Source organism: Ailuropoda melanoleuca, chromosome 15, assembly GCF_002007445.2.
Source record: "Ailuropoda melanoleuca isolate Jingjing chromosome 15, ASM200744v2, whole genome shotgun sequence".
In the NCBI taxonomy this organism is placed as follows: domain Eukaryota; kingdom Metazoa; phylum Chordata; class Mammalia; order Carnivora; family Ursidae; genus Ailuropoda; species Ailuropoda melanoleuca.
Window position 1 is genome coordinate 85,258,033 of NC_048232.1, and position 16,041 is coordinate 85,274,073.

A 16,041-nucleotide genomic window follows, 5' to 3' on the forward strand; every position below is an offset into this window, starting at 1 on the left:
TTTAAATTTGGGAGCAGTAGGGATGCCTGGCTGGATCAGTTGGTAGAGAATGCGACTCTTGATCTCGGGGTCATGAGTTTAAGCCCCATGCTGGGCGTGGAACCTACTTAAAATTAACATTTGGGGGCACCTGGGTGGCTCAGTTGGTGAAGCATCTGCCTTCAACTCAGGTCATGATCCCAGGGTTCTGGGATCGAGCCCCGCATCAGGCTCCCTGCTCGGCGGGAAGCCTGCTTCTCCCTCTCCCACTCCCCCTGTTGTGTTCCCTCTCTCACTGTGTCTCTGTCAAATAAATAAAACCTTAAAAAAAATAAAAATTAAAAATAAAATTAAAAATTAAAATTCGGGAGAAGAATAACATAAAGCTGCTTACTTTTTGTCAAGTAAGAATACTCTTTAAAAACTACCAGTTCTTTTCACCAACATGAAAAGGACATTTTAAAACTAAAAGACAGAATGGCCACAATTTTATACCAGAAGAGAGCCCTTCCCAAGAAAAGGTAATTGCTAATCTTAACATATAAAAACAACACAGTCCTTTTTCTCACGTTGGTGACAATACCATTTCAGACCAGCTTTTGTGACCCATTGGGCTGGGAATACTAAAGGTTGCACAGTCCTCAGACAGTTCCGGGGCTCATCTCCATCTCCAACCTGGTAGTTGCTCCTGGAGGGGAATCACCCCAGCTCCAACAGCACTGGGGAAGGTCATGTGTACGGTGGGACACTGCAACCGTGGCAGTGACCCAAGACACTGTGTCCTCCCCTCCCGGAGGACAAGAAGACACAAGAAGTATGTGCCCCAAAAGGTTTCTAGAGTGCTACTTGGCTGCTGAAGAAGTAAAAGAAGAAAGAAGAGCTATTTACCCCAAAGCCAGAGTATCTGTGTTTTGCTGCAAGGAAAGTTTCTTAAGTCAACACTAAAACTGTTCACTGGGGAATCTTCCAGGCTAAAGTCCATTAAGCTAAAGTGGAAATAAAATAAGAGCTCTAAAAAAGACCATGATATAGACTGGAATCTTCTGATATTGTGCCAGAATGCTAGCAAAATCCAAAAGATCCCAATTAGCCAAACCCTAGAGGACTTTAGGTAAAATGGAGCACTACAAGTGATCCTCACCATGTGTGGCTGGTTTAGTGGTAAGAACAGCTGAGAAGGGGACAACACCTCCCCAAACCCCAGCTGTCAAACAGGGAGGGACCCCTCCAAGCTCTGCAGGGTGCCATGAGCAGCAGAGATGGCAGGGCCAAACACATTGAATAAGCATGGACTCTCTTATTTCAAGAAAACAAATACACAACGAATCCAGAGCAGTGCCCTGCACCACAGGACCCCCACATGTGATCATGGGAACACTCCAGCCTGCACACCCAAGCTCCTTCCATGCACATACTACCTGTACACATCCGCCATGTGGCCACCTCTCAGCTTTAAGTGTGTGTCACCCTCAGTGGGACCCAGGCAGGGAAGAAGTCTACACAGTTCTTACAAGTGAACTAGGAGGAATTTCAGGGTCTCTGTTTCCATGCGAGGTCTGGAAGGGGAAGCACAGGTTCCAGGTAGGCACAACCACTGGCCTTTCAGATTCCTCACCCTGTGGGGAGAGTCACATTGGAAGAGGGTCCCAGGGAGGAGCCCCATGTACCCAATCTAGGACAACACTGATACAGATTATATACATATATATGGTTTGTGGGTTCACTGCAGCCCCTGAACATCTGCCCCTCACCCCCAGCAACAGCCTCCTAGCCAGGGAAAGAAGCCACACAGCTGCTTCCCACAGACAACCCTACATATTCTCTCCTCAGTCACCCCCCCCGGTTCCCCAACCTCCATCTTATTGACTTCAAATCTGGACTCCTCCAACTCTGCCTCACCCCTTTAGACTGAAAACTATTTAGAATGCCTCCCCGACTCCCTCAGGACTTGACTTTCAACAGTCATCCCTTGGGCGCAGAGACAAAGGGATGACTTCCCTCTCCCAGCCCCAGGGCTGCTCCAGACCCAACTAACCAGGAAGAATAACTGGACACTGCAATGTTGAGTTAGCACCGAGCAGAAACCCAACTGCTCCTCCATGATGTGAACTGGCTGCAGAGAAACTTAACCCTGGCTTGTAGTCATGTTTCAGAATAACTCTAAAGGTGCAGTTCTGTTTGGCATGAAGTTGTGGCAAGCCTGAGAAGGAAGCAGAGCTATAAAGTTATTAAATGTAAATATTTAAAGAACTAGCAGCTGTTGATGCCAGGAGGATGGCAGCTTGCAAACTTCCAGTCAGAATAATGATTCTGTTATGTCAGGGGCTGAGTCAAGATCACAGATGCTATTCCATTCCACCCACTACAGAGGATACAAACTTTAAAAGCAACTTACTCTGTCCTTTGGGCAGTGCCTTAAAAGTTAAAATAAGAAAACAACTGTCTGATGTGGAAAAAACCAGTGTGCATATAAATCTTTTTTTTTAAAGATTTTATTTATTCATTTGAGACAGAGAAATACAGAGAGAGAGAGAGAGCATGAGCAGTGGGAGAGGCAGAGGGAGAGGAAGAAGCAAGACTCCCCTCTGAACTGGAAGCCCCAATGCCGGGCTCAATCCCAGGACCCGGAGATCATGACCTGAGCCAAAGGCAGATGTTTAAGCACCTGAGCCACCCAGGTGCCCCAAATCTCCTCCTCCTTTAAGCCAAGTACTAAATAGCGTGCACTTCAAATGCCATTCACGAGGCAATTGTATGGACCGAGGAGGAGATCATGCAATTTTACTAACAGTAAATACATACATATTTGGTAACTTCAAGTGTCTATACTGTCTACCATGTAGGGGCTTGAAAGGAGGCTCCACTCATGTTTCCGTCCTTGAGCAAGGCAATCTGATGTGACAATCAGGCAAAGATTCCATTTCTGACAGCTAAGGGAACCAATCAGAGGAGGGAGGTGTCCGGGACAAAACGGACACACTTTATTTTCTGTTGGCATTTCTGATGATGCCCTCAGGCCTAGTTTGCTGAATTCCACAACCCCGAGCTGTTCACTGATCGAACACACACACACCCTCCCCTGCCTAGCTATGAGGCCTGCCACTTAACCTAAGCCCAGCCTCCCACCTGCAAAACAAAGCTGTCCTAAGGATAAGTGTAATCATGCACTGAAAAGTAGGGCACCTGCCTCAAAATAAGCCTCCATAAGTATTAAATTTTGAAACATCATTATGATAATGATGACGTAAAAAACCAGTTCAGGTGGGGCAATAACCTGCACCCCGTTGAGCCCTGAATAAAGCTTGGGTCAAAGGCTGCTAAGGAATCATGCCTCATGGTCAGTTACCAAAGGGCCTGTCCTGAAATGAAGTAGCCCCATGCCATGCCACGCACCCAGTCAGGGCAGCTGAGCAGACATTTCTTGGGAAATAAAACAGGAAGTGTGGGAAAGACAAAGGGAAGCTAAGAGCATGTGCCTCTGGGACTTGGTAGTTACCATCCAGCTTGGCTAAGAAGCTGCAAGGATGCCCGAGCCTTCTAGCCCCTGCCAGAGCCTTCACCACACACGCAACCAAAGGCTCAGCCAGTTGCCTAGGCAACAGCCAACCTAGGCACACTTAGGCATCTGTGGAAACCAGGGCAAAGTACAATTTCCAAACTTGTGATACAAACACAGAATGCCAAGCACAGCGCAAAGCATGAGTCTAAAATTTGGGTCTAGGGGTGCCTGGGTGGCTCAGTCATTAAGCGTCTGCCTTCACCTCAGGTCATGATCCCAGGGTTCTGGGATCGAGACCCGTGTCAGGCTCCCTGCTCAGCAGGAAGCCTGCTTCTCCCTCTCCCACTTCCCCTGCTTGTGTTCCCTCTCTCGCTGTGTCCTCTCTCCGTCAAATAAATAAAATCTTTAAAAAAATTAAATAAAATTTGGGTTTACTGACAGAATAAACATTAGTGGGGAGGGGCAGCAGGAATCCAAGCAGCGCCGAGTGCAGTCAAGGCAGTTAGGCTAGCCATGCAGTGCGGGCAGCAAAAACCCACTTGTCTCTGAGAAGCAACACTCTTGCCACGCTTCTGTGTTGTTCGTGATCATTTCCTCTTCTTTCTACTTTAGCGTGTAGTAATGTCTTTTGTTTTGCTGTGGATGTCAGCCTTTCTTAGCTAGGATAAGAGGAACCAAGAAAAGAGCTTTTGTCCCCCAGGGGCCAGAGAACGAACGGGAAGCAGCAGGAGTCCAAGGGAGAGGACGGAGGGTGACAGCTGAGGCCCTGAAGCCTAGCACTGCTCCCCACCTGAGCCCCTCCTCGTCCCTCATAAGCATGTTTTCTTTTGCAGACCCTGAAAAAGGAGCCACCTGGAAAACAGGACCCTGCTCAGTCTGAGGGTGGATACCGAAGGGACAGTGGAAGATGAAACAGCCAGCCAGCTCATGGCAAAGGGACACTGTGAAGGGCAGGGAAGGACACAGCAACTTCCCAACAGAAAGACAAACATAAAAACAAGGAGAGTAAGCACCAACATTATAAACCTCCCAGAATGTTCTCTGAGCTGTTGGTCTCTAACAACAGAGCCAGCCGCATCTGTGAGAGCGGCCTCTAGAAGTTATGCGAGGTAAAACCTGCAGGATCGCTTGATCACCAGGCTGTCCTGCCATACCAATGACCCCGGCAGCGATAACCTGGCAGAATCCTTCCCAATTTGCACACCGTAAAAGAGGAAAAGAACAAGTCTGAAGAGATGCTGTGGTTCCGAGTATCAGGACCACTGGGTTGCTGAAGGAATGCAACCACAAACATTTACAACCTTGGGAATGTAGAACATTAGCTCGGGTGACCATAAACACAGTAGTAAGGCTTTTTCAAAGACTGTTTCTTGCTTATGAAAAGAAAGTATCTAAGTCAAGTAAAATGATATCCAGAAACCTAGAAAGGAAATATGACTCATTTGAGAAAATCTCACGGAAGTTTCTTATCTCACAGATACTTGGAAGTTCTAGAGGCCAAGGCATCTTAAAGAGAAAGAATCCCTCAATACTTTCACCCATAAATATCAGAAAAATAAACCCACAAGCAACAGAGGAGACATTCAAAACACTCTAAGATGCTCATATCTTTTAATCCAGGATTTCTATTTCTGAGAATTTATTCCCAGGAACTAATCACACAAATGAAAAAAGGAAAATGAAATTGTAAACTACAAATTCATCTACAATAGCAAAAAAAAAAAGTTGGAAATTACCTAAAATGGTCAGCAGTAGGGAAATGGTTTAATCTCATTACATCCACAGAATTATGCAATCATTAAAAGTCTTGTTAAAGACCAGTAAAAACCCAGAAAATATCTTATAAAATATTTAAGTGGATTTGAATAATACAGTCCTAACAGCAAAACATTAGTGAAAAAGAAGCAGGCACGTGCAGTCAATGTGGGCTTCAGAGCCACTCTTCTATTGACAACCTGAACAACCTTGGACTAGGCACACGATCTCACTACCTGCAGTGTCCTTGCATTCAAACTAACAACATCAGAGGTAAACAGAGGCAATGCACCTCTTGCCTCTTCTGAGGCCTGGAACCAAGCAGCTACTCCTCTTAAGGTACATTAAACACCTCTACACGTGGGGAAGATAAAACAAAACAAGAGTATTCAGAAATTTCTATTTTCTATGTTGTACCTTCAATATTTAAAAGAACTAAAAAAATAAAAATAAAGAAAAGAACTAAAAGACAATTGGAGGAAAAAACCTTTTGACAATTATCAAGCATAAAAACAATGATCTGGGGCACCTGGGTGGCACAGCAGTTGGGCGTCTGCCTCCGGCTCAGGGCGTGATCCCGGCGTTATGGGATCGAGCCGCACGTCAGGCTCTTCTGCTGTGAGCCTGTTTCTTCCTCTCCCACTCCCCCTGCTTGTGTTCCCTCTCTCGCTAGCTGTCTCTATCTCTGTCGAATAAATAAATAAAATCTTAAAAAAAAAAAAAACAATGATCTGTTCTAATTTACTCCAACAACTGGTCTTCATTTGATATCACAATGTCAACAAAACGTGAAGATCTTTCACAATTTTACATAATGCAAAATGAATGCTCTACAGAAACGTAATTTCTTCTCTTTCAACTCGCCGCTTTTGAACAGCATATAACACCTTTCAAAATAAGCTAGTGGAAGGTGAGGAAAGGGCACACCTAACCCGGGAGCTCTGGAATCCCCAGGCATGCTGCTCCCCCCTCTCCCAGTTGAGCAGGACAGAGGCAGCAGGTGGACAGGTAGACAGCAGATGCATAGACGATGGACAGGAGGATGACGGCCATCACCCTGATCACACACCTAGCAGCTGGGCTGGGAGAAGCCTCTCCCTTTTCTGCCCTAATCTCCCTGCTGTGTAAACTGCTACAAGCTTTCCGGTTATCTTAACCAAGTTAGTGGCAGGCATAGAACCTATCTTAAAACAAAGACCACATAACTTGCCTCTTTTCTGTGTTTCTGAGAGGTAGGGAGGGAAGATTAACATTTAAAGTTTATTTTCACAGGAGGGCGAGTGACTCAGAATCCACCTATTCAACGTAGCAAGATCAGTGGCAAGAGTGCTGCTTCAGGGGTGCCTGGCTGGCTCAGCTGCTATAGCATGCATCCCTTGATCTCAGGGTCGTGAGTTCAAGCCCCAGGTTGGGCATAGAGCTTACTTTAAAAGAAAAAAAAAAAAAGAGGGGGCGCCTGGGTGGCATAGCAGTTAAGCGTCTGCCTTCGGCTCAGGGCGTGATCCCGGCGTTATGGGATCGAGCCCCACGTCAGGCTCCTCCGCTGTGAGCCTTGCTTCTTCCTCTCCCACTCCCCCTGCTTGTGTTCCCTCTCTCGCTAGCTGTCTCTATCTCTGTCAAATAAATAAATAAAATCTTTTTAAAAAATAAAATAAAATAATAAAAAGAATGTGGCTTCAGAGTCAAGTGGAAGGCCGTTCTGATGATGACCCTGTGACCCTTCATCTCTCAGAGCTTTGACCTACTTATGTGTGAAACGGAGTTAAAGCTATCTTGTTGCAAGAGTGAAATGAGTAGGAATGTAAAGCTTCTTATATGATCCCTCAGAAACCCCAGAACCCGGAGGCCTGTCCCAGATGGTGACCCTCACCCCTGACCGACCCCCACTGTCACAGGCCTCCTCACTGGCCCTGCCCAGACTCCTTAGCTGATGATGCATGTGCTGGTGCAGCCGTCACAGTTGCTTCCTTGATTAAAACATTGTCATGTCCAAGCTAAACAGCACCCAGGCAGGCCAGCTCCATCCTCCAGCAGCCAGTCGGCTACAAAATCCACTAATAGTCGGCTTGGAGGTCCGTGCGGGGAGCACAGCCTGCTCTGTGGTTCCTCTGAAGACCACAACTCACAGACTTGGCACGCTCAGTTGGCGACAACATAATTGGGTACAATGGAACACAAACATAGTTTAAAATATGAAAATGCTCACAAACTCTGGTTTGGGCATCACTTATAAATTTCATTCAATTGAATAGGAAACTTCAAAACACTAGGTGCAGTTTATTCTGTATGTTAAAGACTGCCTGCAGGCACCAGCAGAGGCCCCATACCTGGGCTCCCCAGGAGCCCAAAATAGGGTGGGGGCCCATGTGGGGTCCTGGCTGGTTTGCCTCAGACAAAACCACCAACCCTCCAGTCCTTCCTCTTCTCCTCTGAACAAGAAAGAGGGAAGCCAACCAACAGGGCTGCTCTGGAAACAAAATGCAAGCTACGGGAAAGTTCTGGCAAACTGCAAATGCCTACACAATCAAGCTGTTTTTGTATATATTTTCATTCTAAAATCAAGTTATTACTTAAATACTAATTCTGAAAGTAAAAGGGTAATGGTGCAGTTTGGGAAACAAGGAGAAACTTTCCATAATTCTGCAACTTAACTACCACTGCTGTCTATATTTAAGTAGTTTACACATGTAATGAGTGTCCATATACCTGACAACTCACTTTCTCAAGTCCTGATATTTTTCATCACCTCAGCATGAGCCACCATCACCCTTACACACGCGCCTCCAGTCACACCATCAGCCTGCCATCCCAGGCTCAGGATTTCTATAACTTAGGGGTTTTTTTTGTTTTGTTTTTTGTTTTTAAAGATTTTTTATTTATTTATTTGACAGAGATAGCCAGCGAGAGAGGGAACACAAGCAGGGGGAGTGGGAGAGGAAGAAGCAGGCTCATAGTGGAGGAGCCTGATGTGGGACTCGATCCCATAACGCCGGGATCACGCCCTGAGCCGAAGGCAGACGCTTAACTGCTGTGCCACCCAGGCGCCCCAGGATTTCTATAACTTAGAATACTCAACTCAGCCACAGAATCGCCAACCAGAAGAAGCAAGGCTTTGGTGAGTCTGGGGTGCCCTCACAACCCAGAGATGATAGGACCACCCTCAGGCCCTCAACCCAACAGGAAGGGCAGAAGCAGACAGAAGCAGAGAGCTGGTAGGAGACAGGAGCCAGGCCTGCCAAGTGCTAGGATGGGAGGGAAGGTATTCCATGCAGGGCCAGAGGCCTCACCCGTATCAACAATACCGACATCATCCCTACAACCCTGAGTCACCAAGGAAAGGTCCAAAAAGACTAAATATACTTAAGCTGGAGAAAAGGACACATTGTAAGAGGATTTTCAATAGAACTGGATAACACAACATCAAATTAAGCACTTTAATGGTACATTTTGCTTAATTAGCAAATTCACTTAATTAGACATTGTACTTTGAGCGATACCAAAGTTACTGAGCCAGCACCATGGACCTGGCACAGATGTTGACCTCTCAGGGTCCAATACCCCACACTGCCCTTCCTCAGCTGTATGAGGAGGAGGCTGTCAGCATCCCAGTTCTGAGGATGTTGAAGCATGTGGCCAAGGAAGGCCACCCAGTTACCTAGTGGTAGAGCTGAACTCAAACTGGGGCTGTGTGACTCTGAAACCATGTTACCTCCCTCACCTTAGTGCAGTATGACCTTCCTCTGGCAGTGAAAGTCACCTCCTGACTGCATGGATCTGCGACCAAAAAAATACAGGAAAGGCAGCAGAACCCAGGAGCCACTGCGTTACCAACGAAAAATGTAAATGCAGGCAAAGAAACTGAGGCAAGACTGCTGCCAATCCCACTCTGGAAGCCCTTCATTGGAGAGTGCAGCCACTGCTTCCTGGAAACTTTAATGGCAATCTTTGAGCCTCCAGGGACACTGGTGATCTTTGTTAAAATGAGCTACCTGGATCACCCCTCCCTGTCTGCATCCCTGACTTCTCAACTGACATTTCCTTACCTGCTGTGTCTACTGCCCTTAAACAGCTCCCCGTTGAACTCCATCCATCCTCCAGGAGGAGGTCCGAACATGAGCCTGGCATGCAAGGCAGGTTACCCAACCTGAAGCCTGCCCACCCAGCCTTCCCTCCCTCCACCTGAAGCAGCTCCTCTCACACCAGGCCACTCACACCCCCACATTCTTTACAGCTCTGCACCTCTGCCTGAGCTTCTCCCTCCAGGCATCGCCAGCTGGAGAGCACCTGTGGATCTGGCAAAACCACTCCCAAAGATACCTCCCTGAAGGTCAGCTCTCTGCAGTGTCCTGAGGGCTGTCAGACCCTCCCACCTGTCCCCTCTACTTTGTACACACTCCTATCTGCTACTGTCATAATGTAATGCAATGGCTTCCAGGTCCACCTCCTGACTGAGCTGCCTCTATAGAGCGCAAGAGTCCCCCTTAATCTTGGGATCCCAGAGCTGTGGGCGGAGTCAGGTTCACTGCACACATAGCAGCCAGGATGCCCACCCCCGGGGGCGGGGGGCCATCTTGCCCACTTCCCCAAACACTCTCAGCCCCAGGAGTGAAGCTGACATAAAAACCAGGCACTTCCACATGGCAGCCTAACTGAGCTCCCAAGTGACAGCCCTGCCACTCTACCAATATTTAAAACAGACAGGAGGCCACTGGAAGAGAAGGGCCAAACTACGGATGCAAGTTTCCTGGTCAGAGTAAGGGCCTGTAAATACCAGCAGAGCTGAAGGAGGAGGCATTATGGCAGGTCATGTGTTTAACTGGACACCACCCCTGCAAGGTGGCAGCGGCCTGAGGCTTACCCTTCGTCACGGGCTTTGCCCTCCAACAGCATCATTTCCTGACCAGGCTTCTACTTTTGGTAATTTCCAAACGCTCAGAATTCACTTCTGCCTTCAGCCCTACCAATTCCTCTCTCTGGAGAGCAACGCATCTAAGGAAGCTGACACATGGCATCAGGCTCTCTGTTCAACGTCAGGGAGACCCTGCTTGTCTGCCTCATCCCTGTGGGTATCCTAAGGAAGCGCATCGTGAAACGAACAAATAACCTTTTTCCATGCCTGGACAATGAATAATAGTACCAGACATAATATATCAGGAAGACAGGACCCCACACAGACTCATACCACATTTGAGTGATACCTACTGTATACCATCCTATACCTCCATATCTTGAGTATGCAAATCATCTTTACTATGATGATTCTTTTCACGAGTAATAAACCACCTAATACCCATGTGTCTTTAAAATTCCGTGTTCTTCTGTACACATGAGCTCTTTACATAGCTGAGACTCTGTGCTCTGTTAATAACCTGAAAAAAAAAAAATCAGTCCCTACAATATTCAGAATCTGGCCAGAAGACCACAAGAAGCCACTGCTGGGTAGTCATGATCATTGGCACAATCCACACCCAGCTCTCAAACCCACCCAGAGGCTCACAGGCTGGAAGGGACGTCCCATCTGTAAGTACATATTTGGATGGAACAAGTCAAACATTTGAAGTTTTCACTTAACATTTATTTCTTAAGTGTTTCAAGTGCTAAGCAACTGAGAAGTAATCATTTCAATGTACCCTTTAGTCAATAAACGTTAAACAACTCTGCTCAAAACACCGAAGTCCTACAAATGTGTCCCTATGAAAAATATGGCAAGAAAAAATAACAAAAACAAAAGAAGTATCCTTTTAACAGTCAGGCAGAAAGGTGTTTAGTGATCCAAATTCAGACAAAAAAACANAAAATTTTTTAAAAAAAAAAAAAAAAAAAAGAATATCAGTGGTGAGAGGGAGCTTAGAGATGGGGTGATCCTGGAGTCCTCAATCTGGCCCGGGCCTCTGAAACTGCACGCTTTCTGGGAAGGAGGCCACAATTTTTATCAGATTCTCAACAGGTTAAGAACCACTCAGCCCCTCATCTTACAAATATAAAAACTCAGACCCTAAAATATATGACTGTCCTAGGCCTCAAGGTTAGTAAGGGAAAGGCTGGCCCAGGGCTCAACTCCATCCATGCTCCTCCCATTCCACCACACCACATTTCTAGGGAGGACAAAAGTCACACAAATCTCAAACAGCCACAGAGTGTATCACACAAGCCGCCGCACGTGTGGTTGCTAAAGTCACAGCAAAGTTTCTATGTTCAGTTTTCTCTTCTTGAGGCTTCCTGCGAGGTCTTTGTTGGTTGAGACAGCTTTTCCTTCATTTCTGTATTTGCCTCTCTACCTAGTGTGGTGCCTGCAGTCAGGAAACACTCAAATGTTATTTTTTGATATCAAAAATTTTTTAAAGAAATTAAATACACATAAATGTATGTCAAATATATCTCAATTAAAAAATTAAGATTTTGGGGGGCGCCTGGGTGGCACAGCGGTTAAGCGTCTGCCTTCGGCTCAGGGCGTGATCCCAGTGTTATGGGATCGAGCCCCACATCAGGCTCCTCTGCTATGAGCCTGCTTCTTCCTCTCCCACTCCCCCTGCTTGTGTTCCCTCTCTCGCTGGCTGTCTCTATCTCTGTCGAATGAATAAATAAATAAAATCTTTAAAAAAAAAATTAAGATTTTGGGGGGCACGTGGGTGGCTCAGTTGGTTAAGTGTCTTCCTTAGGCTTGGGTCACGATCCTGTGGTCCTGGGATGGAGCCCTGTGTCTGGCTCCCTGCTCAGTTGGGAGCCTGCTTCTCCCTCTCCCTCTGCTGTTCCCCCTGCTTGTGTTTTCTTCCTAAGTAAATAAATAAAATCTTATTAAAAATATAAATAAATAAAGATTTTGGGGCACCTGCCTGGCTCAGTCAGTAGAGCATGTGACTCTTAATCTTGAGGTTGTTTGAGCCCCACATCGGGTGTAGAGATTATTTAAGAATAAAATCTTTAAGGAGCACCTGGGTGGCTCAGTCAGTTAAGTGTCCAATTCTTGATCTCAGCTTAGGTCTTGATCTCGGGTCGTGAGTTCAAGCCCCATGTGGGGCTCCACACCAGGTGTGGAAGAAAAGAAAAGATCTTAAAAAAAAAAAAAATTAAGTGGCACCCAGGTGGGCTCAGTCAGTTGAGCATCTGACTCCTGGTTTTGGCTCAGGTTATGACCTCAGGGTCCTTCGATAAGACCCTGCCATCAAGTTCAGTGCTCAGAGCCAAGTCGGCTTGGGATTCTCTCTCACCCTCTCTCTGTGCCCGTCCCTACCCCAACCCACACCCTCACGCAAATGTGTGCACTCTGTCTCTAAAATAAATAAATCTTTAAAAATAATTAAAAACAAAATGAAGATTTTATTTTAGGAAATAAAAAATAGATCACATGGTGCTGTTTTACTAAACACAAATGTGCAATTATGGGAATAAAAAGGAATCAATACAAAAAGAAAGGAGACTTGTTTTATGTACTTTTAATCAAACTACCAACACGTGTGGTCTTAGATGGCTACTGTTCTTCAAATAGTTATCTTTGGAACTACACATATGCCAAGAATGTTGCATGGCACAGAATACTTCTGAGTATACTTTGAGAATTCCTCTTTTAAGACTGTCTCCAGTCAGCAGACAGAACATAATCATCTGAATACTAAATATTTAAAGGAATTCGTACACAGCCATCCCAGAGACCACCACTGGGACCCATCAGGAGTCAGGTTTCAGGCACTAAGATGTGTTCAGGTATGTTAAGGATCACTGCCAGGGCCATAAAGAAAGGTCTCTACCTGTGGAATGCAAACTGACTTCATAACTGAGGCATTGCTGCGCTGCTCTCAGGTATGCCACTGCAGTTCCAAACAACCTAATTGGGAAAAAAACTGAGCCAGCACTACGGCTCACATGAATGTGTCATTACCCCCACAATCTACAGGGTGGCCTCCACAAAGCGGCCATGACAATCTGATGGCAGATAAGGCAGGTTCCAGTCAGCTGGGAGGTGAGGGTGGCCAAAAAGCCCTTGGTAAATGCTATCCAATCTCTAAACACAAGGCACCATTACTATTATTAAGGAATCTATGAAATCTTTTTGATATTCCATAACATCCTAACTGATGACCCTGTCACAAGCAGGAAGCATGAGCATCATGTCCTTAACTCGGTCTACGAAGATTTTCAAGTGAATAGAGAAGAAAATGAAAAGGTGAAAGACAAATGCCCCTCAGCTCCCACCCCAGAAATGGTCTGGCTATCAGAGATCTGGATTAGGCATCCAGGACTATGGAAAGACAACCTTATCTCCCAGGGGCAGGCTATGTCCGAGACCCAGACACTGTTTTTTACATATGCATACTTTTAGGTTATTTAAATATTTTGACCTCTCATATACTTAAGACTAAAAGTAATAAAGTTCCAGTTCCCAAACAGCATGAGCTGTTTCCATTCAGATGAGTTTTTAATCTTCAAAAAAGTGAATCAAGTGTGCAGACTTAATCACTCTTCTATTCCTCTGTGTTATGTTACTTTCCTAAGTAGTAAATATCATCAGCCTATACTGGCCAGTTTCTTTAAAGCTTGAAGACAATTGTCAAAAGAAAATCACACACCACAGAAAAGTTTTTGATGTGGCCTCGTATCTCAACTAACGTAACCTCACCAAGGAGATTGATTGCCAAGCTCTACAATTAAGTTTAAATGCACACAGATGAGTTTCCCATGTGAATCAAGAGAAACCCAAGCTGCACTGGCTCCTATTCAATACCTCTATATGGAGGCTGCAAGCCGGCTTGTGAATCAAGTGGAGTAAGAACATCTGGGGCCAGAACGGGAGGGCTGGCATTCAACAGCGCCCACCTGGTTGGTTTCCTTGCCCTGGGCTCCAAGCTGGCAATCCCAAGAGGGTTAAAACAGAACTTCAGCATAGAACTGCAGAGGAGGGAAGGAAGCTGTGAGCTCACCGACAGCAGCTCAGGTTTGAATTCTTTTAGCTGTTCTCTTGATTTTCATCAGGCCAGCCAGGGAGTGTTTGGTAAACAGTGTAATGAGTAGCCGTGGAGACTCTGGGCAGCCTACCCTCCTTAACCACAAAAAAAAACACAGGACAGTTGGAGTACAGAAGACCCAGGAATGGCTACACACACTCCACCTTGAAGTCCACCCTCCCCTGAGCACCCAACTGGAGAGCAGCATCCTCAGAGGCTAGAGCTATGTGGGCCCCAAGGAGGCAGCACAGCTTGCTCTCCCGACCAGCTCCATCCGAAAAGAAAATCGCCCTTCTCTGGTGGAGCCAAAGACCCACTGAACTACTGATATTAGGGGGCAGAAATCGCTCCTCTCCAGCCAGGAACCCCTCCGATGCCCCAGCAGGCTCGGAAACCCCAGAAGAGAGAAGGCGCTCACGTTTCTAAGAATCAATGACAGTCTGGGAAACTCCGAGGGTGGAACGGGCAAACAGCCCCAGCCTCTCCTGCCTGTCCCCTCAGCCCTGGGACCTGCTCGCAAGGAAGGCCTCGCCGCCCCCATCCCCGTGGAGCCAGGAGAGACACGGGGAGGGTGGGAAAGGAAGGACGGTCGTCAAAGTGCCCCAAATCAGCTCATCCGCGTCTGTGTCCCGCCTGTCCCCGCTACCCCTCGGACCCAGCCCTGCCCTCCAACTGGCGCTTACCAGGCACACCGCTGCTCCGGCCCCGCTCCCGTAGCCGCCCTCGCCCCCCGCGTGTCCCCCAGCGAAGCTCTGCGCCCCTCGGCTTCGCGGCTTCCCCTGAAGCGCGCCCCTCACCTCGGCCGCCGCTCTCCTCCCGACACGCCGCTCACCCCGCTCCGGCCGCGACGGCGTCTTCGGGTCCGGTTCCCGTCCTCGCTCCGGCCGCGCTCCTCAGCCCTGCCCTGCCCCGCTGCGGCCGCCGCTGCCGCCAGCCTCCGGCGCACCGCCCCCGCCGCGCCCGCTGTGCTCGTCCCATTGGCTGCTGGGCGCAAGGCCCCGCCCCTCGGCCCCTTCAGCGCCGCAGATTGGGCCAGGGTGCGAGGAGGCGGCACGCCCCCTCGTGCACAAACGGACCTCCCCCGGGCGCCATTGGCCGTCTCCTGTCCATCAAAGGGGGAGCGCCTACTTAACCAACTGATGGGGGCCGGCGCGGGGGGTTGGTCGCTGTCCTGGGTCGCTCCCGGGCTGTGCTTCGCCGGGCTCGCTCCCTGGGGCTAGAGTCCTGCGGCTTTGCTGGTACCCAGGCGCGGGGAGCGCGGGAGGGCAGCACCTCACCTGACTGGGAGTTCAGGGAAGTAGTCGTTCTGAAAGTTTCCTCTCCTGGGGCACTGGGGGAAGCCAATGTCAACAGGGCTTCCTCAGATTCCCGCCTCGTGTAAGATCCCTCTTGAGCCGCTTAGTTTAAGCCAGGCAGAGAGAGAGAGAGTGTGTGTGTGTGTGCGCGCGTATGGACGGACCGGGGGGGGGGGGGGGGGGGGGTGTGGACGGAGCAGCCAGGGAGAGCCACCAGGCACCGCACGACCGAGCACTTTATTTCTAGTTTTTACCAGACCTCGCCGGATGGGGTATCAGCCCCATTCTACAGAGAGAGAATAAGTTAAAAAAAAAAAAAAAAATCCTGACATCCACGGCGCGCTACCCTCAGCACTTTCCTTTTTTTTTAACAGATCTTTTTTTTTTAAGATTTTTTTTAAAGATTTTATTTATTTATGTGACAGAGATAGAGACAGCCAGCAGAGAGGGAACACAAGCAGGGAGAGTGGGAGAGGAAGAAGCAGGCTCTGATGTGGGGCTCGATCCCACAACGCCGGGATCACGCCCTGAGCCGAAGGCAGACGCCTAACATCTGCGCTACCCAGGCGCCCCC

The 16,041-nt window shown here is 47.8% G+C and overlaps 1 protein-coding gene across 1 annotated transcript in view; it reads right to left on the bottom strand.

Moving 5' to 3' along the window:
• Nucleotides 1–15,101, bottom strand: part of PACSIN2 (protein kinase C and casein kinase substrate in neurons 2) — a 135,106-nt gene extending 120,005 nt beyond the window's left edge. Inside the window, exon 1 of the mRNA XM_034644177.1 lies at nt 14,970–15,101. The gene's annotated coding sequence lies outside the window, so the exon portion shown is untranslated. The remainder of the gene's footprint in view (nt 1–14,969) is intronic.
• Nucleotides 15,102–16,041: the final 940 nt, after the last annotated feature.